Raw genomic sequence first — 27,850 nt, forward strand, 5'->3', positions numbered from 1 at the left:
TCCTAAGCGAGGAAATACGAAGGAGAAGCACAGGAGAATCATCAAGTGTTGCATTGTCAATAGAAACAAGAGAAAGGCCTAAGGAGAGGTTCAAAAACCAAAAGGGTCGTGATCACTCAAGGCGGAGCAAGTCACGCACAACGTTAGTTCTTGAATGTTGGAACTGCGGAAAGAAGGGCCACGCCAAGAAAGATTGCTGGTCCAAGAAGAAGAAGGAGTCATAGTCTCAAGACAACAAGCCAACATCGGAGGCCAATGTGGCAGGTAAAGTGGGGCAAGATGCTCTAATTCTCTCATTAGACAATGTGTCTAATTCCTGGATAGTAGATTCCGGGCTTCATTCCATGCCACACCACACAAGCAACATTTCCAAGATTACACCAAAGGTAATTTTGGGTATGTATACTTGGGAGATGATGAATCTTGTGAGATTGTCGGCAAAGGTATAGTTTCTGTCAAAACTGCTAACGGAAATGAATGGAAGCTTAAATATGTTAGGCATGTTCCTTCTCTTCGCAAAAAATTGATCTCTACAGGACAATTAGACGATGAAGGTCACAACATTGCATTCGGAAACAAACGGTGGAAGATCTCTAAGGGATCTTTGGTGGTTGCTAAAGGAGAAAAGGTCAGTACACTTTACTTGTGTACAATTAGCACGCAACCTTCAGCTTGTGCAGCAACTACAGAAGTTGACAGTGTTGTGTGGCACTACCGGCTTGGGCATATGAGTGCCAAAGGAATGCAAATCCTTCAAACAAAGAAGCTTCTACCAGGTTTGAAAGAAGTGGACTTACAGTTCAGTGAAGATTGTGTTTATGGTAAACAAGAGAGGGTGAAATTTCAAAAATCAGGAAATGAAAGAAAAAAAAAAACTTGAGTTAGTTCATTGTGATGTTTGGGGTCCTGCAAGTACACCATCACTTGGTGGCTCATTGTACTATGTAACATTCATAGACGATGCGACTAGAAAAACATGGGTTTATGTAATGAAGAATAAGTCCGATGTATTTTCCATATTTCAAAGATGGAAAGCCTTTGTGGAGAATGAAACAGGTACCAAGGTTAAATGCCTCATATCCGACAATGGAGGTGAATATTTCAGCCAAGATTTTGAAAGCTTTTGTGCTAGCAATGGCATTCGGAGGCAAAGGACAACCCCAAGGACACCTCAACAAAATGGGATTTTGAAAAGGATGAACATGACAATCATGGAGCGAGCACGAAGCATGCGGCTACATGCTGGCCTATCGCTTGAGCTTTGGGCAGAAGCTGTAAGTATGTTTGTGTACTTAATCCATCGGTCACCCTCAAAGGCATTGGATGGGGGAGTTCCAGAAGAGGCATGGATAGGTAAACCGGTGAATTATGCATTTCTCAAAGTGTTTGGGTGTGAGGCCTTCATGCACATAGATAGAAGCCTAAGATCAAAGCTAGATGCAAAGTCCAAAAAGTGTTTCTTCATTGGCTATGGAGAAGGTGACTTTGGGTATTGCCTATGGAATCCTGAAGATGGTAAAATCTTAAGGAGTAGGGATGTAATTTTTAACGAACAAAATATGTACAAAGATTACTTGGAAAGAAATCAAACAAAAGAAACAGGTGATGAGTACATGGAGCTTGAGGACGGTGAAGACTCAAGGACTGCAAACGGTGACAATGTGCAACAACGTCAACCAAATGAGGAGCCTCAACCTATTCCCCGAAGATCTACAAGAGAAAGTAGACCTCCATAAAGGTTTGTTCCTTCCTTCAACCATCTCTTGATCTCAGATTCTGGAGAGCCGGAATCATACGAAGAAGCTATGCAACATGAATCCAAAGAAGAATGGACGAAGAGCATGCAAGTGGAGATGGACTCACTACATCGCAACCAAACATGGGAATCGGTTGAGTTGCCTAAAGGTAAGTGGGCACTTCAAAACAAGTGGGTGTACAAGGTGAAGGAAGAAGAAGGTGGGAAGAAAAGGTACACGTCTAGGCTTGTGGTAAAAGGTTTTTCTCAAAAGAAAGGTATTGACTTCAATGAAATATTTTCTCCTGTTGTAAAAATGAACTCAATTAGGCTTGTCTTAAGCCTTGTGATTGCTCATGATCTAAATCTCGAGCAAATGGATGTAAATACGTCATTCCCTCACGGTGACTTAGAGGAGGAAATCTTCATGCTTCAACCAAAGGGGTATGAAGTAAAAGTTAAGGAGAAAATGGTTTGCAGATTAAAGAAGAGCTTGTATGGTTTAAAGCAAGCATCAAGACAATGGTACTTGACGTTTGATCGATGGATGTTGGATCATGGATTCACAAGATGCAACTCGGATCACTGCGTCTACACAAAGAATTTGGGAGATGGGAAATTCATCATTCTAATATTATATGTTGATGACATGTTGATTGCAAGTGCTAACATGCAGGACATCAAAGACCTAAAAGAGGAGCTGTCTAAATCTTTTTCAATGAAATATTTAGGTGCTGCAAAGAGGATACTTGGTATGAAAATATCAAGGGACAGTACAAAGAAGACAATAAAGCTATCTCAAGAAGATTACATCAAGAAGGTACTAGAAAGGTTTGCAATGCAAAATGCAAAACCAGTTTCAACACCTTTGGCTGGTCACTTTAAACTAACAAAGGATATGTGTCCACAGACACAAGAGGAGATAGCCTATATGTCTAAAGTTCCATATGCTGCAGCGGTAGGTTCTCTAATGTATGCTATGGTCTGGACAAGGCAAGACATTGCACATACAGTGGGAGTTGTGAGTAGGTTCATGGACAACCCAGGTAAAGAGCATTGGCAAGATGTGAAGTGGATACTTAGGTATCTAAAAGGTACAACAACAAATGCTTTGTATTTTGGAGGAACTGATATTTTTCTATAAGGGTATGCTGATGCAGATATGGCAAGTGACAAAGATACTCGAAGGAGCACTACTGGCTATGTGTTCAGGTTGGAGGCAGAGCAGTAAGCTGGTCTTCAAAGCTGCAGAAAGTAGTTTCACTTTCTACCACGGAAGCAGACTATGTAGCAATGACGGAGGAAAGGAAATAAATTCTGTGGCTTCACAGATTCTTAGAAAATCTTGGATTCAAACAAGATAATTGTGTCTTGTACAGTGATAGCTAAAGTGCTATCCATCTTGCGAAGAACTCAGCCTTTCATTCAAGGACAAAGCTCCAGGGCGGTCACTTTTTAGAATGTGTATGATATCACGTGAGTTAACCGGAGAGGATTATTAAAATACCAGAATGTATAAATATGTATACATACAGAGGGGGTGGGGGTTTTTTAAATAGGCTCACACTGTAAGTATAGTATGTATATTGGGGTATTATTAATTACCTCTTGAACTCACGTGATATAGGGGTCTTTTGATAAGTGACTGCCCCGGGGGACAAAGCACATTGAGGTGAGATATCACTTCATACGCACTCTTTTGGAAGAGGGACAACTAAAGCTAGGAAAGGTGCATACAAGTGAAAATCCTGCAGACATGTTTACAAAGGTGGTCAACAAGAAGAAGTTGAGATTTTGCTCATCCTCAATCGACATTCAAGGATAAGAAGCTAGGATGGAAAGCAGTCACAGGTTTGGTTTGGAGATCAGTCTCCAAGTGGGAGATTGTTAAGTATGGAGCCTGATTTACCCTTGTAATTTTTTGTGGTAAAAGCGCACATTTGTAAGGCCCCCATTATGAGGAGAAGCCATCATGCGTGAAGGAAAATCACTCGCCGGAAACCAAAATTTTCACGGCCAAAAATCAGGGGCAACTTTAGGGGCTTCCGCCCTTGAGACTTTTTTTTCCTTTGCCGGAATATTCTTTTTTGTCAGAATATTATGGCCAAACGGCGGCCGAAAAGTGGTCGGAAAACAATCGATCGATTGGCTGGTGGCCGGTAGTCAATGGCCGGTGGCCGGTGGTCGGACGTCAATGGCTAGTGGCCGGTGGCCGAATTCAAAAGCCGACTTGTCTTCTCAAGGGCGGCCACACATGGGTGGATTGAAGGGTCCGATTTGGACTTATCTACACAAGGGCGGCTACACAAGGCTGCCTCTCATGAGAGAGGGAAGCCCTTTTGGCCTATAAAAGGAGGCCATTTCTACACACATTTTAGAGTGTGAAGTTGATGCAACTAGGTGAGTGTGAGGTGGTGAGAGTGAAGCAAGGCAGGAGCTCCATTAAGGGTATAATCCCTTTGTAAACTACTTCTTGTTTTGAAGTACTAAAGCCATTGAGTGGCTACTTTCCCGTGGACGTAGCCCACATTGGGTGAACCACATATATCGTGTGTACTCTCTCTCTCTCTCCTCTATAATCTCGTGTATGTAAATTTGTCTCTCTCCATTAAGTAATCTACTCAATTACCTATTTAGCTACGTCTTATTTCCTAACAAACCTCTCTTGCAAATTACTCTTGCTGGCACCCCATTGGACCCTGCAAAACATAGCCAATCAAAATTGAGATGCATAAGTGATAGCCTTGTAACATGTGTCCCCCTTTTCCCTTTCGTGAGGAGAGCTTTAGGTAAATAAATAATGCAACTAAACTCTCATTGGATCCCTTTATCTTGTGGCCAATAGGAAGTAGGCAAGCCATTGGGCTGTTGAATGCTCATTGGACCCCTTGGGAGACTGTCCAATAGCCTTCTAGAGAGCTTAATTCTTATTGGTTCTTTTATCAAGTGTTTTTAAATGAATTAAACTAGATTTACTATAGCCTAATTCTCATTGGTCCACCTCGATGGCCATCCAATAGGATTTGAGTGCATCGTGTGGTCAATTGGCCTAGGGAGCTGACATGTGTCCACTATGCTCTTTGTGTAAAGGGGCTTGCATGAGTGTGTGTGTTTCTCTCTCACCCCCTACTAAAAGGGCTTGCCCCCTCCTATGTAGGACCTTGCAAAGACTTTTTTGTACACTCAAAGCATCCAATTTTTCCTAGGGTTGGACCATTGGACATAACCTTTGAATTTTGGAACCTTAGCATTTTGGAAGTCTTAATGGGCTGAACCTTAGGGTCTTTAAAGCCTATTGTTGCACATTTCTCTTTTGAAGATGACCCCCCCTTTGGATCCCTATTTTCTCTCCTTTGGATCTCTACGGTTGCCGATATGCCAACTTAACCAATATTCTAGCTTTCTCTCCCCTGGTACTTCCCCATATTAAATGACCAGTTTAACATGAGAAAATCATTTACGAGAACTAGATATTAGTTATTATGACACCCCCTACTACTGTGAGCATATTGCCTACATTCACAAAGGCTACCGTATTTATTGGATAAACGCAAAAATTGATGATGCACGGCAGGAGTAACACCCTCGCTTGTGCAAATCTTCTCATAGACTCCACAAAATAGTCCTCTTCTTAATTGAAGGGAAATTTTGGGTTGATCCCTTCTAGCGCAAGGTGGTTCATGAATGAACCCTTCTTATGCACGATTGGTTGATAGTTGTTTGGAGGGAAGAAAGGAGTCAAATATTCTCGAACATGATGTTTATTCTTACATCTTTTCTTCCTAGTTGTTGCTGACCATTGCGTCACACTATTGGAAGATTGGATTTAAAAAAATAGATTCCTCGTCTTTGGTTGTTGCTCACCACTGTTTTGCACTGCAGGGAGGGGTTTAGGGTTGTTTAATCCATTATCCTTGGTTGTTGCTGACCATCAGGTCGCACTGCAAGGAGATTGGATTTAATAGATTTCTCATCTCTAATTGTTGCTGACCATGGTGTCGCACTGCAGGGAGGGGTTTAGGATTTTTAAATCCATCATCCTTGGTTACTGCTGACCATCACATCACACTACAAGGAGATTGGATTTAATAGATTCCTCATCTTTGGTTGTTGCTAACCACCGTGTCGCACTGCAGGGAGGGGTTTAGGGTTGTCAAATCCATCGTCCTTGGTTGTTGTTGACCATCGTGTCGCACTGCAACGAGATTTGATTCAATAGATTCCTTGTCTTTGATTGTTGCTGACCACAATGTCGCACTGCAGGGAGGGGTTTAAGATTTAAATCCATCATTCTTGGTTTTTGTTGACCATCGCCTCACACTGCAGGGAGATTGGATTTAAGCTTCCTTGTCTTTGGTTACTGATGACCACCGTGTCGCACTATAGGGAGGGGTTTAGAGTTTTTAAATACATTGTTCTTGGTTGTTGCTGACCATCGGGTTACACTGCAAGGAGCTTGGATTTAATGGATTCTTGGTCCCTGGTTGTTGTTGTCACCACCGTGTCGCACTGCAGGGAGCAGATATATTTTACATCCTTTAATCCTAAATTCTTTAACCATTGCATCTTTCATTACTATTGTTATTATGGTGCATGAAATGTTAAGATCTTTCATTACTGGAGGTTATTATTGTCCATGAAATGTTTTTGTTTAGAATTATTTACAATCACATATGTCAAATTTTTTTCTATTCTAGATTTACCTTTACTTATATTTGCTTCATGTATTTTCAGGCTTCAATCATGGTAGACACAAAGTTAACGCTTCAGAATCACAAAATCATTAGTGATGCTCTAATTTTGTCTCTCTATGGAGCTTCAAACGATGATTTGCGACGAGCATTTGATCCACTACAGGCAAATTTGATGATTTTGTGATTGAACTTGTGGAACAGTGTTGGCTGAAGCTATGTAGTGCATTACCAGTTTTGTTTGACCTAACTCGTTACTTTGTGTACTAATGGAGTGATGCATAACATAGTAAAGCAATTATTAGGCCAGGGCACTAGAAGTTTTGAAAGTATAGTTCATCCAGAAATCAAAACCAAACCTGGAATCAAAGAGCAAATGTAGCTTGTAGCACAACTACATTCAGAATTCAAGAGCAAAGATAAGATCAAAGGCTCTTCAAAACATCCTAGGACAGAAGAGGATGTACCTCCTCCATTAGGTGCTCAGTCCTTAGTTGTACACGTGAATGATGCGATGTGTCCTCCTGTCCTACACTTACTTGGGGAGCATTCCATCTTTCACTTGAAAGCACCCCAATTAGGTAAGGGACATTTTGCAAATGGGAAACAAGTATCAGTGGCTCATCCTCTCTTCAAAGATCATGTCTATGCAGCAAAGATATACAAAGACCAAATAGGAAGCAAGCCAACATTACAGATCGTGCTAGAGGAGGCAATTGCTACAACTATTCATCATTGTGGCATGATATTGCCCCGTGCTCTTGTTTGGTACAGCAAAACACCTATGCTGATCTTCAATCTTTGCAATGGAGATCATCCTAAGAAGTGGATTCAGGCATGTCATCATGATGAAAGCAAGCCTGCAATCAGAGAGTTCCAACACACGTCTAGAACTGTACAGCAGTTCACAGACAACATTTTGCCAATCTGCAACGCTCTTCTGCAGATGATTAAATTTGTGCATAGTCACAAATTCATTCACAATGATCTACACACTAGAAATATTCTACTCCATTTTGGTGAGTGAGAAGTGTATGTTGGCATTGCAGACTAGGGAAAAAGTACACCATCAAGCACTTTGGCAACATTTCCCAAGCTACTAAATCTCACCCCTCAATGTAGAGCTCAATTTGAGTGAGATTATCCATGGACTTCCCCCGAAAATATCAGCACCAATCCTCCTCCATTCACGAAGGCATCTGATACATATAGTCTCACATATTCTTTGATGCTTGATTGCATGTATTCCAGAGCCCACTAAGGTTCTCAAGTGCAAATTTTTGCAAAATTTAAACAAACATCTTGCCAGTGGAAAATCCCCCAAACCCTTAGATAGACCTAAGATATGGGATTTAAGCCTTTGTTTGAATGGAGGCCATAATGTTGGTTATCATATTGTAATCAAATATGTCTTGAGGCCTATTGATGATTAAAATAGTAATCAACTTTTTTGGCATTAATGGTGTGCAATGTGTGGTGATATTTCAAACTACATCTTTAATTGTATTTTTCAGTTATGTCTTTAAAGTTCTTCAAGTTGAGGTTCTAAAGTATTTTAAACTAGATCGCTCAATCCTCTAAACCATCTCTCTTTTTCAACTGTTAAGACCTGTCTCACTAGAGTTTATTATTTTGCATTTCAATTATGGAAGATATTACTCCGGACCAGAATGCACAACAACCTAATGATCCTTTGCTTAATCATGCATTGGCTCAACAAATTTACAAAGAGGAAGAGATTTGGGTGGCTCAAGGATTGGCTGCCACCCAACAAGACAAATCAAAACTTCAAGGGGATCCACTTAATTACAGGCAATGCAGACAGCTATGTCCGAATCTCTTTGTACGCAACACATTATTTTGAGTCAATGGAAATGCTAAGGCTTCTTCTCTCTGAAGGTTTCAGATTTGCAACACATTGTCCTCGCAAGATTTATCCAAGTGTACAAATTGCCACCAAATAATAATCAAGTGGCAATTTACTTTGTGCAACAATGCTATTGCTACTATGTATTGCATCTCAAAGGTGATTGGAACGATCATCCCACTACGGGAGGTGTTGGAAAAGGGTCAAAGAAACCATAGTCATTGAGCAACCCAAGACGTGGATTTGGCAAGTCAAGAAGAGACCTCAACCATGCTTCATGCTTGTATAGCAGTGGTAGAAAGAAAGTTGGCATGGTATGAGGCAAAGTATGGGCCTGTATTGAAGAAGAGATAGGCAATGCGGGTGCAAGCGATTCAGTTGGTCAATCAAACTTTCGTGTATCTGATCTTTTAGGAGATGTAGCCCATGATCTAAATTGAATCTCCCTCACAATACTAAGCTCTTTTTGTATCTTAAATCTCAAGATTTGTAACTAAACCTCTTTTTGGATGTAAATCTCTATTTATTGCAACAAATAAACGTGTCAGATGTTGTTGCAATTGTGTAAGTTCTATTCTCCTCCCTCTCTCTTTTTGACAATGATATGGAGCAAATGGAGAGAAAGGGAGACAATGAAAGAGGAAGAGAGAGAGAGAGAGAGAGAGAGAGAGAGATTGTGAAGCTAAACTCTACATAAATTTTGCATTGCAAAATTAATAGAGAATATAGTACAAACATTATAGCTCATCCATCCCCTCAATCATAGGCACCATGTCATCAATTTATTCAACATCTAAACATTCTGGATCAATATCTTTCAGGTTCCATTCCAATTCATCAGCAGAGTTGAGCTCATTTGCAATTGCTCATGTGTTTGAAAGCGCCCGAAGCTTTCTTCTGTGGCATGTGTGGCTAACTTTTCTGGCTTGTGCATAAGTCGCATGTTACAAAATACATACACCAAGTTCGCAACTCGTTTAGGACTTGATTGATTTCGTTTTTTAGTATGCATGAAAGCAAACAAAGACCAATTTTTTTCATAGATACCACTCGAGGTGGTAGTATACAATACTCTCACAGCCACTTGTTGAAGCTCCACTTATTCTCCACCGTACTCTTTCCACCAAACTGGTGCACTCATCGTCTTGATAGCATCTATATGCCAAGGATCCCCAAACATTCCTTTCCTGCTAGTATATGTCATCTTCTGTGTGTATGCCACATGTCCATCCACATTACCTAATAGATGATCACACACTGTCTTGAAATCATTGATCACTTTATTGTTTGAAGATTGCTCGTGCATCTAGAACTAAGGATCTAAGACAAAACTTGCTCCATGTAATGGGGTATGCAGCTGCTCCCATCGTCTTTTGACAAACGACATCATCATGGCTTTGTCTTTTCTTGCATAAGATGCACAATCCTTTAACTTGAGAGTGGCTTCATGCATGTACCAGTAAACCCGTTCAAAGATAGAGGCCTCTTTGTCGACTAATAGTATCAGATGAGTGAAGGGTTCTGTGACAGTAACAATTTTGTCTACATTTCTCAAGAGAGTTTACAAGCTCATAGAATTTGGAAGCAGCAGGTTCATACTTGGGATATTTATCAAGCCAAATGTCCCATATTCTATGTGCCACTGTTTCAACAAGGTCTACTGCAGTGTAGACAAAACGTAATATGCTGTAGCAAAACGGGTCACACAAAAAAACTATAAATTTTTTGTTAGGGAATTTGTTCTGAACAAAGCATAAGAAAATGAATGCTCTCTTATAAAATTCACCAAGTGGTTTGCATCTAGAAGAGTTTGCTTAATAGAAGGAGATTTCCCAAAGTCCATTAAGAGTAGATTCAAAGTGTGAGCAGCACATGGAACCCATGTTATCTATGGATACTTTGCTTCAATTGCTTTTCCAACTGCTTTGTAGTTAGATGCATTATCTGTGATAATGGTTGTCACATTTTTAGGTCCTTCTGCTCTTCTAATCAAACGCTCATATACACCAGCAAGATATCCACTAGTTTTCTCTTCCAAGGATGTATCGATCACCTTAAGAAAGATGGAACCTCTTGGACAAATCAACATCACATTAATCAATGGTTTCTTCTCACAATTTGTCCAACCATCTATAGCAATTGTGCATCCATATTGTGGTACATAATCAAGAGTTGTGCACTTTAAAATATGTTTTGATGTAGTTTTCACTTTATCTAAGTATTTTGTATGCATCTTATTATAATCAGGTACCACAAAACCCTTCTTTGTCGTGCTCATTAAAGCATCTTTGAAGATAGGATTTCCAATTATATTAAAAGGAATTCCACATGCAACAAATGCTTGCGTCCACTTAAGATGGAGTTTAAGAATCCATTGTTTATCAAATTCCTGTTCTAAGGTAGGACTACTTGGTGCAGGTTCTCCTCCAGTCCATGCTTCACTTCGGCTTATGTTAGAGCAGAGCTTCTGGTAGGAGTAGAGCTGCAATCCCCAGCAAAGGATAAATGACACCCTCCTTGACCTGAAGTAGGGATCGAGGGAGGGTTTTGATCATTGTCGAGTGTCATCTCGATTTCCCTAGCCATAGATGGAGCCATCATTTTGGGACCTCCCTTTCTTTTGCCCTCAAGATGTGCTCTCTTTTCCCTGAGCTCTCACTCGGGAAATTTTTCTTCAATACCTTTTGGGGGGTATTTGCAAGCTAAAACATTTCCAGAAATTTTGAACACGTGTTCTTTTATCCTGTGAGCATTTTCGCTAAAATTATGGCCGCAGGTCTTACACTTCAACTTTGATGTAGTCTTTCCACTAACCAATTCATGTACGCAGTTCCACTCATATCCTTTCACCATCTTCTTAAGATGTGCAAACTCAAACAGAACTAAAATACACACATAAAATCAAACTCTAATACCCTTTATTTGCCAAGGTTTTCAACCTCTTCAATCAACAAATACCAAAACTAGATTTTTTCCAAGTGTGAGCTCTCACTTTATACCCGAATCATGATAAATAAATCGCTTAATCTATCACAATAACTTCCAAGTGTGAGTAAACTCTACACATAGCAAGATATTTTTTAAAAACCTATCTAAATTACGTCCAAGTGTGAGTGTAACTCCAGACATGGCAAGAAATCAAAATTCACTGCTTCTATAATTCCTTCTAGGTGTGAGAGTACCTCTACACGAAGGGAGAGATTATTATTTAATCTACCTAGATTGTTTGTAGTTTGAGTACTACTCTACACATGAAACATTCATTACATAAATCTAACCCAAGTTACTTCCAGGTGTGAACATAGAACACATAACAAGTAACTCCTAATTTTAACTATCTAACTTAAGTTACTTCTAAGTCTGACATAGTTCAACACAAAGCAAATAATTGCTAACTTTAATTTTATTGAATCACTTTTAAGTGTGAGTTTCCCCTACACAATGCAAGTAATCATTAACTACCTTACTTAATTTACCTCTCAGTGTAAGATATACTTCACACAAAGAAAATAAAGACTAAACTCAAAACTCTAAAACCTAGAAAAACACATTTTGTATTAAGCTCTAAATTTCTATTAAATAAATTCTATAACAAAATTCATAGTGGTTTTTTTTATTTTTCTTGTTGTCGAGGCTCACCTATAGATGAGAAAAGGGGAAGAGAGCTCAATGGAATGAGGAAAATAGTCCGTTTTCACGGTATATAAAGAAATTTATTTCGATCGAACTAATATTTTGATCAAAATTCGAATAAATTATACGATACGATGGTTTTGCTGATGTGGCACTGTATAATATGGCCGAATAAAAATAGGTGTCGTATAATATGTTCGTTTAAAGCATCTTATATGTACATGCCGTATAACATACAATGCAACTTAGAAGTCAATATGGCAAGCATGGAACATGTGGAGATCTCTGCTTGTCTTTAGTCAAAGTCATAGGTAGGACCAAGGCATAAGAAAGGAAGAATCCATCTGGTGGACTAGAGACCCCATTTCCCTAATCTCAAATGCTCAAGCCACGATAGCAAGAAGAATTCATCACAAGGGGTTCAAAACTTGGGGAGACCTCTAGAACCCCTCAACCAAGAACTGGCTCTTTGCTGACCATCTACCCATGGGAATTGTAGCTTATGGAAAGAAGAGCTCTGCTCTTTCCCAAGGACTTATACTATATCTTCGAGGTCATTTAACCTCGCTTCCTCCAAAGAGGTAAGATGGAGAAGGGGGCTTCTCTCAACAAGCCCCTTACCTGGACAAAAGAGTTAGACCCTTCATTGCACATCACTCTCAACAGGAGATGGAATTTGTCATCTGACAGGAAGCAGTGGAGGTATAAATTCCAAATAATCTGGCACAAATGTATCCAACCGAAGCAGTATGTACTCCTATGGATTATTCTTCACAAAGGCATATAGACTAGAGAAAGGAGCAGTATGGCAGGACAGAGTGATGGATAGTGCCCTAGGTGCAAGAGGTCCTTCGAGGATATTCCCCATCTTTTTATGAATTGCTAGTCCAACATTCCTATCCTTCAGCCCCTGATTAAGATTCCTGGCTTTCACCCTAGTTTGAAACAATTTTTGTTAGGTGATTCAGTGATGAGGATTCTTTCTGAGTTTTGGGCTAGAAGCAGGGTAGAATTCTTAAGGTCATTTGGTTATAAAGAAACTCCTCACTCTTTATTAATGCCTATCAGCTAGTCTGAAAGTTTTATTTACTTGTTGCCATGTGCAGGATGCCAATCTTAAAATTGATCAAGTAAGGATATACAAGAGAAAGATTATTGTAGTAAAATATGCAATGGAGTACTATTCCAAGGTGGATGATGAAGTGCACGAACATCTCATTGACAATGGGACAATTAACATTGCACATGATTGGGTCCAAGAGATCGCTGATGAAATTCATGAACTGGCTAGGAGGTTTGAAGAAGCCCATGACTTTGTGGATCATCTTCAGGATGAGATTGACAATCTGTAACGTATTGAATGAATTTCAGTAGGTGCAAAATAGCTTCTTGCATTAATTCATTACACTTACTTGGTTTTAAAAAAAATAAAAAGTCACTCTGAGCGCTTCCTCACAAAAACTACGCAAACAAACCCTCCATGCTCACCCCATTCCTGCAAGATTAATGTAATGTTGCACATCTTGTGAATTTAATAGTACATTGGTACGAAAAAAGAAAGCTGAATGTGATGGATTGGACACTCAACCCACCAATTATAGATACGACCTACCTTGTGAAAGGCTATTACCAGAGGACTACCATACTGGTGGTGTGTGTGGAGAGATACTTTTTTTCCCCCATAAAAGGTGTTGGGAGATTATATTAGAAAAGAAAAAGGTTACATCCTTCTGGTGAGAGAGGGGCAGATTACAAACTCCGGGAGTTACATAGAGGGGGGTACTGTTCCATACTTTACCGCAGTTGACCAAAATTACAAAGGCTTTTTCATGCGGATTACATCGACTTAGCACCCAAAAATGTTTTTTCATACAATAATAAAGTTTCCATTCTTTTGTAGTCACCAACGACTATTATTTGCACTGTTTAAAAGCCCATACAATCAGTTAGGTCTTTCTAATTAGACTCGTATATCCTGCATTCGTCAAGCTTGATCTGGTTAACCTGTAAAGAAAAATGAGCAAATTATCCTCAAGACTTTTAGTCTGGAAAGCATTATTAAAGATGCTTTCATTCCTTTCAAGCCAAATTAACCAAAAAAATTATCCTCTGATCTTGTTCCAAATAACCAAAAAACCTGAAATTGAATCACCTAGTAGAATTGTTTTCCAGCTGGGGGTGGAGCCCAAAGCACTAGTTAAGGGGAACACAGTACTAGAATTATTTGGACAGCTCATGAAGATGTGGGGTACATCTTCTTTGGTTTTGTGGCATCTATTGCAGGTTCCAATGCCCATTCGAGCAACCCTCATTATGCAGTCTGTCCAAACTAATTTGTGAAGGATTGTTGAGCCAGCAGAGGATCACACCCGCATTTTTGCTCACACCCATCATTTCGTAACCATTGATTGTAATAAATGTCTTTCCGACATTAATTTTGATTTGAGACATTCATTAAGTAACGGGACTCAATTGAGTTTCCAGCTTGCAATCCCGACGTAATTTCACCTGCTGATGTAAATAATTAGAGATGTTCTCACCTCCAAGGCTGAGGTATATAAGCCAAAGTTTTGTAACCTAAGGGAGATTCAATTATTAATCAAAGGGAGTTTTTGAGCGCCATGACTGTGTCTGAGAGAGAGTGAGAGAGAGAGAGAGAGAGTCTTATCTACTTGCTACGCGAGCTACGGAGCCGCCATTGGAGAAGCGACACCGCCATTGTGTTAGCAACGGCGAGAGCTACGCACTGATACCAAGAGTGCGCGTTATCGGTTTCTATGTGTGGTAAGTTCCTACGAGCTTCGGTGTGAGTTTTCTTCCAACTCGTGTGTCGGAATAGAGCGTGCAGCATATCTATAGAACCACAACGAGTAGAGCTACACATTAGTACCATCGGGGTCAAGTTTCGGTCACCTGTATTTTTCGGCCTGTCTTCATACGCGTTTACCGCACGGAGTGGTTATAGGTTGATTTTGCAGTTCAAGTCTTTAGGGTGTTGTTCTTACCTAGTGTATAGACTTCCCCTTGAGTTTGAGATCGATTCGATGATTCTAGATCTTGTTTCGTATAGCATTCGTTCGTAGTCCGGATTTCAGTCACTTGCGTATTTTAGAACTTAGATTTGATTTCCTTAGTAGTGATTGTCATTAGAAGGTCGAGTAGGTGATTTGACACCCACCTAGTTGTTTCCATGCGCCTGCGGGTCAAGCTCCGTCCTCGTCTGACAAATTCTGTTGTTGGTTGAGTTCTCGCTATTTAGCTTCCGCTAGCGGCGTAACCGCCTTAACATTTGGCGCCGCTGCCGGGGACGAGAGCCCTAAGTAGGTGACCTTAGACTAATCCTACGAGGTGAGTCGTATAAACTACTTTGTATACTTTAGCTAGAAAAGATCTAGGAGTGGTGGACTCCGAAGGTCTCGAGAGATACTAGGAAGTGGGGTATTCCTGGGTCTTCCGCGTTGACAGTATTTTTAGTCTAGCTTAGATTAGATTGTTTTTTGATGGTGTTTAAGTGGTTGTTGACATAAAAAGCATTTGCTACTCCTTGTGTGGTAGTAAATCTCTTTATATTTTCAATTGCAAAAAATCCATTTTATGATTAGAAGTAGCTTAGGTAGGGCCTGATTTGATCCTGATCTAGAGCTATCGATTGGTGTTCTATTTGCTTGATGTGTTTGATTGCATGTTAGATCACTGAAAAAGTCTCTTTGGTAGTGAAATATGCAATAAACAAAGTTCAGAAAAATTTTCTGTGTAACTGATTGTTGCTGAGCACTTAAAAGAGCTATTGGAAGAGTTCTGTGCTGAAAAATTGGAAATCTGCAACTTTAGACATCATACGCGTATGATGTCTTAGGACTTAAACAGAGACTAAAATTGAAAAATTGACATTGCCAGAGTGTTTAGAAGGGGGGTTTTACCCTAAGATCAACTTAAAACAAGAGCATTAACACTCAAAGAAACCCAAAAAGACAAGTCGGAGTCCAAAAAACGCAAAGAACAGGAAATTTTGGATTCAGATCTTGTTTTTACATTCAAACCTGACAAAAACACTTGAACTCAATTATAAACATTGGAGAAGGCTTAAAACCAAAAATAGTCAAAATCTGTGAAAAAAGACATCATACGCGTATAATGTCTTTTGGCACTTCCACTGCTTATTTTTGAAATCTGACCTGACAAGATTGTTACAATCACTGTTGGAAGCATAAATATCAAGTTTGGACCCAAATTGATGAAAAAGACATTATACGCGTATGATGTCTTTGACCTAATTTTGGACATATTTTGATACTTTGCTAACCCAGATCCATTGTAATAGCTGTCTAGAGGTTATATTTCAAGTTTCATCCCATTTGGATCACAATTGACCCAGAAAACAAGTCAAAAGCGGAAAATTGCCAAGAAAAGCCTGAACTAGCCATAACTTGCTCAAACAGAGTTCAAACTGAATTTTGTGAGTGGAAAGAGCATAAGGGGGCTACTGAGAGTGAGCATAACCAAAATAGTCTAAATCTGTGAAAAAAGACATCATACGCGTATAATGTCTTTTTCAGCATAACTGCAACAAAATTCTCACTTGATGAAACAGAAGTTGTCCAACTGACAAGATTAAACAGTTGACCAAGTATCAGTCAGTTTGGATCAATTCTAACCACAAAAACCCGGGAAAACAAATTGCCGAGACGGAAAAGTTACAGTCCTTTAGGGGAATTGATGAATTTGAGATCGGGCAGGAATCTCCGGAATAATCAACCAAAACAAGGGGAACCTGCAAGTGCCATATCAACCGAGGGAAGTGTAAACCAAAGTTGGGTGCAACCATTAGAGCCGATCTTTGAAGGAAGTGTTTCTGATACTTCTTCGGAGAGGTCTTACGAGATTTTCACCGAACACTTGAACCTGAACAACAGAGAAAATATGGCAGCAGGATCATCAAACCCTTCCGCCACAATGAAGCTATTGTTCATAAAATACCAGTACGACAATGAGCAAGGTGCAAAGATCTACAAAGATGGAATGGACCGCTATTGTGTAAAGATAGAAGAAAGACCTAGTGAGTTCAAGGACTTAGTGCCTGTGAGCTATAGCGGAGATAGATATCTAGATGACGAGGGTACCATGTACTTGGTAGTCCTAAACCCTAACATTGTGGACAAGTGGGCATTGATGGGCACCAAAGCCAAAATAGATGAAGAACTCGAGGAGAAAGCACCAATAATGAACTTCCCTAATGCGAGGTTAAGAAGAGAGAATGAAACTACAAGGATCAACACTGATAACATCTATGTGGGGCTGTACAAATATAATAATGGGGAGCAAGATCTCTATTATAGATGTGAAGAACCCTACACCGGAGAGTTGACAGACCAAAAAAGACTTTATGTCTTTACCTACACAGAGGGATCGGAAGTGAAAATTGCCGCTTACGATAAGTATGGCAGGCAATACTCAACAATGGGCAAGAAAGAATTAGAAGGATATACATACTTTGGGGGACCACTACATCAGTATTATGTTACTTCTAACTCACATAGACCAGCACCAACAACTGGAGTGCGAAACTCAATGACAACAGGAGGACAAAGAACTCAGGTTGCTGACTCTTTCAGTCAACCTTGGGACTCGAAGCTCGGACCAATGGGATCATTACATTCCAGAGAGTCAATGGAGACGAATCGAGGTAGTGCAGTTCCAATCCCCACCTATACCACGCTAGGTCCAAGGTTTGAAGCGGAACCATCACATTTACCTCCTAGTAGTAGATTCAGGGTGGGGAAACCGACAAGGGTAACCCATGAAGTCCATGATGCTAGAGAAAGCTTTAGCCGGGACACAGGAGCAATGAGATTGGTAGCAGATCATAGACGTATGAGACCATCTCAAGTAGCCAAGTGTATGCCAAAGAAGTATGGTGGTTCAGGAGATCCGTATGCACATGTGTCACTCTTTAAGCAAGTCTTAAGAGCTGAGCAGATAACAGATTTCCATACACAATACGAGGGATTTGGTCTTACTCTAGAAGGTACCGCATTGACATGGTTTCAACCAATGAACATTGGGGGATTCCATGACATTGACCATTTGCTAAGAGAGTTTGCTGAGGAATTCTCAAAACGAGGGATTAAGCACAATACGGTCTCACAAATATATGCTTTTAAACAGAGAGAACACGAAAAAGTGAAGGAAGCGTCACTTCGCTTCAAACAATACATTGAGAGATGTCCAGTACGTGAACGACCACAAGATGACAGACTATCTGTTCTCTTTATTGAGGGACTGAGGAACGACACTCTCAAGAAGGACTTACACTTGAAAGCTTGTACAAGTTTCGAGCAAGTAACGAGAGAGGCATTGTACTTAGTGGATAACTGTACGGTTTATGGAGAGGTGTCAGCGGATACAGATTTTGCATCCAGTAGCTCCTCCTCCGTAGCGAGCGAGACTACCACTAAAAAGAATGTTCAAACAACAACCATGCCAAATGTAGAGCAAATGATAGAAGATGCTCTAAAAAGGATGGCACCATACCAAAAACCATTGCCAAAAACACTGAAATGGTGTGCTATTGAACAAAAATGGACAAATCATCCAACAGAGGAGTGCTATGACAACAAAGGGTATGTAAGGGAGCGCCAGTATGCACCTCCTGCTCAATTAGCACCACCTCAGATACATCCAGTACCTCGATACCCAACGGGAAATGTACCAGGACCTATGGGGATAGAAAGACCTCAACCGGTATTGGGACAACAACCACCTTTACCAGGAGCAAGACCAGTGGGCATTAGATATGCACCAACCTTAGAGAATCAGGAAGAACAAGCCTTAGTGCCTGTTCAAGCTTATTACGAAGAATCGGGTGCACACATGTCTCCGACACTGTATTACCCACCAGAAGAACCAAAACAACCAGAACCATGGGGCATGATGGGGAATGTTGGAATACCAACAATTACAAGTGCTTCTGATGAAGAGAGATACAATATGGATGCAAGAACCTTGATGTTCATAGCTCATGGAGGGTTAGCAGGACAGAGACCATCCTATCCACAAAGGACGAATCAAATGGGACCAAGACCAGCACTAGGACCTTGTTACAAGTGTGGAGGTGACCATCTGATGAATGTTTGCCCACATACGGAAATCATTAGAATTAACGCTTATTGCACTGAGTGTGGGGTTACTCACTTCATTGAGGATTGCTTAAAGAATCCAAACAAAGTGCAAAAGACGACATTGAATATGCTAGAAACTATTCCTACCAGCAGTGGGTCTGAAAACGAAACTCTGAGACCAACGCAAGTTGTTACTAGAGCTCAAACTAAGAAAACCACTAGAGAACCTGAGAATGGAAAGTTAGCGACTGAAATGGTTAGTCAAGGACCGCGGAGTCAGAAAAACACATGGAAAGCTAGAAAGCACGCATGAAGTTAAGAAAAGAACGTGAAGACGCTATTCTAGCTGAGGAACTAAAGCGAACTAAAGATAGATTAGAAAAACTTGAGAGTCAAAACCGGAAACGAGAGATGAGCCCGGAAAGAACGAAACAAAAGAGTATCAAAGAAACAACGAGCTTAAGCTCAGGGGGATCAATGCTAGTCGACACAGTACACGAACCATTGGACGCACTGATGAGAGCTTACGAAGCTAGGTTAAAGAACAACCAAACACAAGAACAGAGGTGGATGACATACCCAAACGCGGAATTGGAAAAGCAGAGACTTGAAATGTGCCAGAGAATGATCGAGACTGCACAAGCCTTATTAGAACCACCAAAAGAAACAATGAATTGTGGAAAGGAAAACCCAATTCAGCAAGAGACTATCGTTTCACGGGTAGCTGAAAAGACTCCCAGTGCACAAAAGCCTGAAAATACACAAAAGGATGATCGCATAGTATTGAACACAACCGATCAGGAGATAGAGAGTTTTCATCCAGTCATACAGAGGAGTTACGAAAGAGATGATGATTACAATGAATTTTGGAAACAAGTGAGAGAGGCAAACTTTGCAAACGAGCTAAGTTGCCAAGCTAATCAGACAAATTGGGAAAAGGACATCAGGAATCCTCCCATAGTGGAATTTGAGGCAGGATCTCAAGTGGACTTGGATCTGCAATCTTACTGGGGAGATGGGGGCTCTGTTAGAACAATGGAGAGCAAACCTCATTCACTGAAAACTTTACCTTCATACTTAGGAGAGTATGAAGCAAAATCCGAGATTAGAGCACTTCCCTCACGAAAAATCTCATCAGAAAAAGTCATGGACTCGCAAGGATTGATAGAGATTTTGTCAACACCAGTGACATGCACTATCACTCTAGCTGAGCTTTTGAGGCTAAGACCACATATGTGGACCACTGTAGGAAAATGCTTGGAGAAATTCGGGATAAAAGATCCAACATCGAGATTGCAAGAGAGCATAGAGGAGCTGAGCAAGCCACAAAAGAACGCTAAGCCTGTACCCTTAAACAAGGTCGGAGAGTATTGCGAAGGTGAAGAGGGGAATACAGCCTTACCAGTTGAATTCCAAGGAGTGAACACAATGGCAATACTAGACAGCGGAGCTGGGGTAGCCATTGCTACAAAAGAAATCTGAAAAAAATGGGGGAAACCAGCAATAAGGAAGACTAGGTTGAAACTCCAATTAGCAGATGGACACATGGAGAAACCTATGGGGTTATTAGAGAAAGTTGTAGTGACTTCTTGCGGCATTGAATACGAACATACTTTCGCTATTGTCGATTTTGGCAAGGAGAATAACTATGATATCATACTGGGAAGACCATTCATGAGACAGTTGAAAATGGTCCAGGATTGGGGCTACGATCACATATACCTGAGAAATATGGAAACCACTACACGTGTGAACCTGAAAGACCATAGCTACAAAGATGTGAACCGAACACCGGTAGAGGAGTTTGATTCAGCTACTTTGGCGGGATCCGAATTTCCAGCTTGGTTAGGTAAACCCAAGGAGTTATGGATGTGTGGAGCTTCGAAATGTGGAAGTCTGAAACGAGAAGAATGTGTTTTAGAAAGGGCTATCGAAGACGAAACTTATGTAGGAGAACCCTTTCCAGAGGATACGTTTGAACCATTAGAGTGGACACACATTCTAGCAACCCTAGATGTTTGTGCAATTCCGGATGGTCCCACAACGAAATTTTGCGACAAGAACGGGTACGACGTGGTTCTGTATTTCATGTTGAGAACTGTACTCAAAAAAGAAACTGAAAAGAACGATACACTGGAAAAGGAAGATGAAGAAGAGGTGTTTCACGACATTCCCAATCATCCAGAGTGGGGAAATGAAGCAGACAACGAGTCAACGGACAATTCAAGCGGAAACGAAGAAACTATAACGGATGTCCGATTTTATGATTTTCCGAACCAAACTAAACAACGCCAGAAACACTATAGAGCAAAGAAAAAAACAAAAGGGGTTAGAACCAATCCGATGCCTAGAATAAGAGGAAAAAATCAATTCCTAATGCTAGTAAAGGCTGAAGATTGTGTTAAGGATAAGATTTCTGGAAGAATGAGAGGCAGTGATCAAAAGAGCTTACGAAAAGACAAAAGAGGCTCAAGAAATCAAGTTCAAAAGAATGGAACGAAAACTGAAACAGAAAAATCAGAAAAGAACAAGCGCAACAGAGAATACACAGAGTCCAAGTTAGAACGTAGAAACAAGTACAGAGAGCTCAAGAAAACTCTGAAAGAAGTTTGGACTACAGAAATTGAGAGTGGAGAGGACAAAAACGCCAAAATCAAGGAAAACATGGATGTTCCCTCTCACTATAGGAAATTCACAATAGAGGATAGGAAGGTGATATTAACCCCACCTATTCGAGAGAGGAAGGAGAACGAATCTTATGACGGACCGGAGGATGCAAAAAAAGTTGATTTAGCAGCTCCAGGTGAGCCACCTAGACCGGTGTACATAGCCACAGATTTGTCCCCAAGCGAGGAAGAGAGACTTTTGAGTCTTCTCAGAGAGTATAGGGATGTGTTTGCATGGTCTTATAAGGACTTAAAGGGAGTTGACCCATCGATATGCCAACACTCAATCCCACTGAAACAAGACGCAAAGCCTAGCAGACAGAGACCATACACATATAATGATACTTTTGCTAAGCGAATCAAGGAAGAGATAGATAAGCTAATGGAAGCTGAATTCATATACGAGATTGAACACACCGATTGGGTATCTCCGATTGTGGTAGTACCTAAGAAGAACGGAAAACTCCGAGTGTGTGTCAACTTAAAGAAAGTGAATGCTGCAACAATCAGGGACAATTATCCCCTGCCGATAACTGATCATGTTCTAGAGCGTGTATCAGGGAAAACAGCATACTCCTTTCTTGATGGTTTTTCAGGATATAACCAGCTAGCCATAGCATTGGAAGATCAACATAAAACAGCTTTTGCAACGGAGTGGGGAATTTATGCTTATCGGGTTATGCCTTTTGGTCTAACCAATGCTCCCGCAACCTTCCAGAGGCTGATGACGCATGCTTTCAAAGAATACTTAAGGCTGTTTCTCGAAATATACATGGATGACTTATGTGTACATTCTCTACTGAGAGATGAGCATCTAGAACACCTAAGAAAAGTATTTGAGAAATGTAGGACATATCGCATTTGTCTCAATCCTGAGAAATGTGTGTTTATGGTCCGACAGGGCAGAATTCTGGGACATATTGTCTCACAAAACGGAATATCCACGGATTTAGAGAAGATAAAAGTTATAGTGGATATGCCTAGACCAACCAATGCGAAACAAGTACAGAGCTTTATGGGACATTGTGGATATTATAGACGATTTATTTACATGTACGCTATAATAGGCCAACCACTTTACAGGCTAATAGTGAACTTTGAATGGACAAGGAATGTGAGGAATCATTCAAGAAATTGAAAGAGGCACTCATTACCGCTCCAGTCTTGAAATCACCAGATTGGGAGAAGATATTCCATGTGCATATAGATGCTTCGGCATATGCAATAGGATGTCTTCTGGCTCAGCCAAAGAAGGAAACATGGATTTTCCTATCTGTTACGCCAGTCGACAGCTCAACAATGCAGAGAAGAATTACACCACAACAGAGCGAGAAGGATTAGGAATGATCTATGCTGTGAAGAAATTTCGGCATTATCTTCTAGCCAACAAGTTTGTGTTTTTTACGGATCACCAAGCCTTGCTCTACCTAGTGAATAAACCATGCAATACCGGGAGAATAGTGAGATGGTTCATTATCTTACTGGAATTCGACTTCACGGTAGTAGTAAAGAAAGGAAAACCACATCTTAGAGCTGATCATCTTTCGCGATTGACGAATGGAGAAGACCCTATAGGAGTAGATGACGACATGCCAGACGCGTACTTGTTCAACATAGAAATGATACCGAGGTGGTCTCAAAATGTCGTTGACCTATTAACCTATGGAGGAGAGTTCGATAGAAGAGCATACAACCTGAAACATATTGCTATTCAGCAATCCAAGAATCTTCAATTGATTGCAGGAAGGTTGTATCAATTGGGAAATGATCATGTTTTACGACTATGCATCAATCCTGAGGAATATAGTATATATCTGAGCGAAGCACATGTTCAGGAATGTGCATTTCATTGTTCAAGAAGGAACACATATAGGAATTTGTTACAATTGGGAGTCTATTGGCCAGGAATGAAAGAAAGCGTACATGAATATGTCACAGTATGTATTGTATGTTCATCAAAACCGCCAGCCGAGTATTCAACATTATATCAGATGATGATCGCTCCAGAATGGAGTCAGTATATTGTTGAATATCTCACAAATAGAACTTTCCCAGAAGGAACGTCAAAAGCTCGTCAGAAATCTGTAGAGACAGAAGCTAGAGATTACGCTTTGATAGGAGATCAACTCTATAAGAGAGGTAAAGACAACCAGCTTAGGATTTGCGCATCAGAGTCTGAGTATGTGATAATCCTGGAGCAAGCTCATGGAGGAGTGGGTGGAGGCCATTTCTCAGGTGATAAGACAGCAAAACTTGTCTTAGCCGCAGGAATATGGTGGCCAACATTACATATGGACGCTGAGGAATACGTTAAACGGTGTGATGACTGTCAGCGGACCAAAGTACCACTTAAAAGAGATGATATGCCGCTTAGACCAATGATGGGGGCAAGAACTTTTGCAAAATGGGGGATTGATTATGTTGGACCCATTTCACCTCCTGCATATAAGACTCATGCACAATACATCATTGTGGCTACAGACTATCTAACAAAGTGGGTCGAAGCAAAGGCAACTCAAAAAGTAGATGCCAGGACCACGGAACAATTTCTATATGAATACGTCTTTGTACGATATGGATTGCCAATAGAAATTGTGAGTGATCGAGGCACACATTTCCTAAATGAAGTGATAAAGATCCTTCTAGATGAATTCATGGTAATCCATAGGAAATCAGCCCCGTATCATCCACAAGCAAACGGACAAGCTGAAGCAACAAACAAAACCATATGCACGGTCCTTACGAAGATTGTATCTGAGTCGAGAACTGACTGGGACCAGAAGTTGCATTCAACATTATGGGCATATAGGGTAGCATATAAAACATCAATAGGAACGACCCCATATAACATGGTTTTTGGGCTAAATGCTATCTTACCAATAGAATTCTTGATTTCAACCTTAAGGGTGGCTAAGGATCTAGAGTGGACAGGGCACGAGCTCTCTGATAGAATAGATGACCTGGAAAAGCTAGATGAGCTTCGCCTAAAAGCAGTAGCTTCCATCTACGCTCAAAAAAGACGACAAAAGGAATTTTTTGATAAGCATGTGCGGACTAAAGAGTTTAAAGTTGGGGACTATGTCCTAGTTTACACTCTGAAACAGCATGCTAAGAAGCTTAAAAAGCGAGGGATGGGTCCTCTGGTGATTAAAGATCTATCACCAAGTGGAGCCGTCAAGCTTGCTACATTAGACGGAGAAGAAATGCCCAATTGGATTAGTGGATGCAGAGTGAAAAAGTATCTGTTGCCGCTAACACAAGACATGCTTCTCAAAATACATCAAGAAAAGCTACGTGTCCAGAAAAAGAAAAAGATTGAGGAGGAAGCGCAAGCCGAGGCGAAGGAAAGAATGGAGAAAAGAAGACTACTGCGTCAGAAACAGCGCAATGAAGGAGCAATACGAATAAACGCAGTTAGTATAACAGAAATGGATAATGACAAAGAAGAACCCATCATTGAATGCAAAGTAGGAACCAACCAAATCAAAGCCAGAGCACTATTGGATTCAGGAGCTCAAGCTAACCTACTTTCACTCAGTTTGTATAGACAATTGACAAATGACACTAAACTACAAACTGCCAAGCAAGAGTTAAAGAGTTACTCTGAGAATGCAATCAAAACTGTCGGATGCACAGTTTTACATATACAATTTAACCAATATGTGTATCCTCATATGTTTTACGTGGTTGAAGACCAAGCTACACCACATCCATTATTGCTAGGACAACCATGGCAGAAGAAATACAATGCAATGATTGACTAGAGTTCTAAATCAGTGCTTATCAAATACGAAGGTGAAAGTCAATCAGTTAAGTTCACCAAAGGAGCAGAGCCAACTCCAAAGGAAGAATCCACGGACAAGGGCAAACAACAAACAGAGGAAAAGAAGAAGCAATGGCAACCAAAAGTTTCTATACAACCGGAGTACTCTTCGACGAGGAATTCTCAACAGTGGATAAGGAAGACAAGCAATATTATAACAGCTCAACCTTGGAAAAAAACGGAGTCTAAGATGGTATGGAGACCAAAAAAGGTGGTGCCAGAAAACACAAACAGAGTCTTCAATACCAGACAACAGAGTGATCCCCGACAATCAAGGAAAGTGAAACAGATCTGGATTCCAAAGAAGTTCATGACGGCACAAAGCTACAGCAACAAATTTGGATCCCAAAGATTTGTAAAAAGGAACTCACTTCAATACAATCAACGGAAACTCCTAGGTATTTCAAGGCGAGGAAATCAACACACAGATCAACGCAGGTTTGGGTCGCAAAGAGTTTGTGGCAAGCACAAGCAAAGCGGAGGCAGATTTGGATTGTGAAAAAAGACAACAAGATAATGAAGAACCCATCTACTGATTCTACTACCGAAGTGCCAAAACCAACCCAAAACCCGACCACCAATCTTTCAATCAAACAAAGAGCAGCTTTATTGGAAAGAATGTTATATCGTCGCTCTACAATTGCATTGGGAACTTATGACCAAAACAACTACAATGCTTCACCCACAGACACTTCATAGTCGTCCGGGAGGACTCAGACTAGGAGGGGGGGAGGTATACAGGAGCTACAAAGCAGCTACAAGCGGGAAAAACAAAGAAAAACAAAAATTATATTACAAGGGCAGTGTCTTACATGATTTTGCAATTTTTTATGTTTGATTGCGGATATTGATAATATTTATGCCCTTATATACCTTGTTTTGCAACAAGAAGAGATCAAATGATGAATTTGGGTCTCTAGATGTGTAAATATCACTAAATAAGAGTGTTTTTGGAGCTAAAAAGTGGAAAAAAGTGGTAATCCAAGTCCAGAAATCACAAAGAAGTGTATATTCATATACACAGGGTTACCAGCTATTTATCGTGTATGTTTGGTATTTTTTGGCTTCAATTTACTATTTTCCTTTATTTTTTATGATTTTCTTAATAAAAGTAAAAGAAAAATAAAAAAGCAGGTGAAATGAGATCGGAAAAAAGAAAAGAATAGACGGTGATGATCCTCATGACAAGGGCAACCCAGGATAAAAATTGGGTACAATTCTGAAAAAGTTGCGGAAAGCCCGAAATGACAAAATTTTGGCAAAGTGGACAGATTTCTCAAAAACAGGTCAAACGGAGTCCAAATTGAGGAATTTCAAATCCTAAAGTGCATTTCACGACGAGATAGGAGCACATGTCAAATTTGGTAACAAGTAATCCGGGAAGCCGAAGTTAAGTATTTTTCACTTCACTATCAAGCTCATTTCCACTATTACCTTTTTGGAGAGAGCAAAGAGCACAAAGGAGCATCCGGCCTTCTACCGCCTTCTACGATTGCTACGAGAGCTCAGAGGACACCAGACATGAGAGGTAGACTCGTTGTCATAAGATTTTGATGCTTATCGTTAACTTTTGTCGCGAAAACTCACCAAAACCAAGAAACAAGAGCAGACGGGGAATGGGGAAGAACGCTAGGTAGGGGCACAACCGCCTAACCAAACCTTGCAAGAACTTAGAGGTGGGTTACCCTAACATAGAAGATGAGTTTCTAGCACTCAAAGCTCAAGAAAGAACGACTGGAAAAACCCTAGGTCAACAGAGCCTGCAAGAGGCAAACAGAAAAAAGTTGTCGGAACGACACAAAACTTCTCAGGAAGCTTAACAACATCGAGGGCAATGCAACCATGGAGTATCTCCGGGTTTGGATCACCAAAAGTAGGTCGGAACAACCGATTCGGCTGCGGACACACAAATCGTCATTTTGGCATAACGGCTAAAATTGACGACCAAATGACATGAAACTTCACGAGCAGTTTCAACTATACATGGATGACTTATGTTTGCAAGCAAAACCCAAAAGAAAGCTGATTCACTTACCGATGGTGAAAAAGACGCTTTCGGGCAACCAAATGGAGAAAGATGGAGAACAGGGAGCCAAAGTCAAGTCCAACCAACTGGATGGCTTCACAACATATCCAATGAGCTGGAAATGCAACTCTCAAGAAGAAAAGTTGAAGAAATTCAACTCCAAGGCAAAAAGACGACTTCGGAGACTGAAATGCCTATAAGGGGGCTTTTTAGCTAAACTGATGACTTTTTAAGTTGAAAACTAGTTAGTAGGGCTTAGGGCACTAGCACAAAGCATTCTTTGCACAAAAA

The sequence above is a fragment of the Adiantum capillus-veneris genome, chromosome 13 (genome assembly GCF_014529385.1).
Source record: "Adiantum capillus-veneris isolate H3 chromosome 13, ASM1452938v2, whole genome shotgun sequence".
Lineage (NCBI taxonomy): Eukaryota > Viridiplantae > Streptophyta > Polypodiopsida > Polypodiales > Pteridaceae > Adiantum > Adiantum capillus-veneris.